This window comes from Bison bison, unplaced genomic scaffold (assembly GCF_000754665.1).
Source record: "Bison bison bison isolate TAMUID 2011002044 unplaced genomic scaffold, Bison_UMD1.0 scf7180017864092, whole genome shotgun sequence".
Lineage (NCBI taxonomy): Eukaryota > Metazoa > Chordata > Mammalia > Artiodactyla > Bovidae > Bison > Bison bison.
Window position 1 is genome coordinate 1,553,508 of NW_011494664.1, and position 311 is coordinate 1,553,818.

At 48.9% G+C, this 311-nt stretch overlaps 1 protein-coding gene across 4 annotated transcripts in view; it reads right to left on the bottom strand.

Annotated features, from left to right (window-relative positions):
* Window positions 1-311, bottom strand: part of USO1 (USO1 vesicle transport factor) — an 81,071-nt gene that overhangs the window by 9,086 nt on the left and 71,674 nt on the right. The window lies entirely within an intron of this gene.

Consider the following 311-nt stretch of genomic DNA (forward strand, 5'->3'; position numbering starts at 1 on the left):
ACAGAGAGATGAAGAGAGGAGTATTGAGTGCACAGTACCTTCATGCCATCCACAAGCTGAGGGACTACCAACACACACAGCCTCTTGGCCCCTGTAAGCTACTCGGGTCACATATAGGAAGTTCTAGGTGCATGGATCATTTGATTGGCTTCTCACCAGTTTCTCTCTGGATGCCAGCTTAGTGCTCTCCCTCTGCAGGCGCAATTCCACAGACCGGGGATTTCACAGAAAACAGGCAGATAGCTTCCAGCACAAAGCTTTCCTCTCTAGATTAACATGACAGTTGCCAAGGAAACAGTGTGGTAAGAAGG